This window comes from Dipodomys spectabilis, unplaced genomic scaffold (genome assembly GCF_019054845.1).
Source record: "Dipodomys spectabilis isolate Male_0828 unplaced genomic scaffold, ASM1905484v1 ptg000598l, whole genome shotgun sequence".
Taxonomy (NCBI): Eukaryota; Metazoa; Chordata; class Mammalia; order Rodentia; family Heteromyidae; genus Dipodomys; species Dipodomys spectabilis.
Window position 1 is genome coordinate 68,657 of NW_024871275.1, and position 646 is coordinate 69,302.

The following is a 646-nucleotide window of genomic DNA, read 5'->3' on the forward strand; positions in this document are numbered from 1 at the left end:
GTGGAGTGCTGGGAATGTGTCTTAGTTGTAGAGTGCTTTGTCTGTATGAATCCCTGGGTTTGATTCCTTAGTATCACATACTAGTAAAAAGCCTGAAGTGGCTGTGTGGCTTAAGTGATAGAATGCTATCCTTGTACCGGAGAAACTCAGGTCCAGTGTTCAGTTCCTGAGTTCAAGCTCCAGGAGAAGTGTATGCACACAAATACATGCACACACAGACACACAGAGACATACACACACAGATACACACAAACACACACATACACACACACAAATACAGATACCAGAAGTGAAGGTGTGACACCAAATGGTAAAGCACTGAGCTTCTATTCTGAGCTCATGGTCAGCACTCAGGCCATGTGTTCAACCCCAAAACCTAGCCATCCGGGGCCCAACTAGGAGAGGTCAAATCTTTCAAAACCTGATGAGCACCACCAGTCCTAAATGACAGGGAGTATTGTGATATTACACCTGTGCTTAGATATAGCAAGTTTCCAGAAACCAAGAAAGCCACCATTGACAATAATGAATCATTTCATTAGGTTCAGCTCCCTTGTTTTCTACCAAAAGGACCCTTGAAATAATTGTAGCAGGTTATTTCAACACTGGAACATAGTCTAACAAAGACAGGATAAATGCAGGGAAC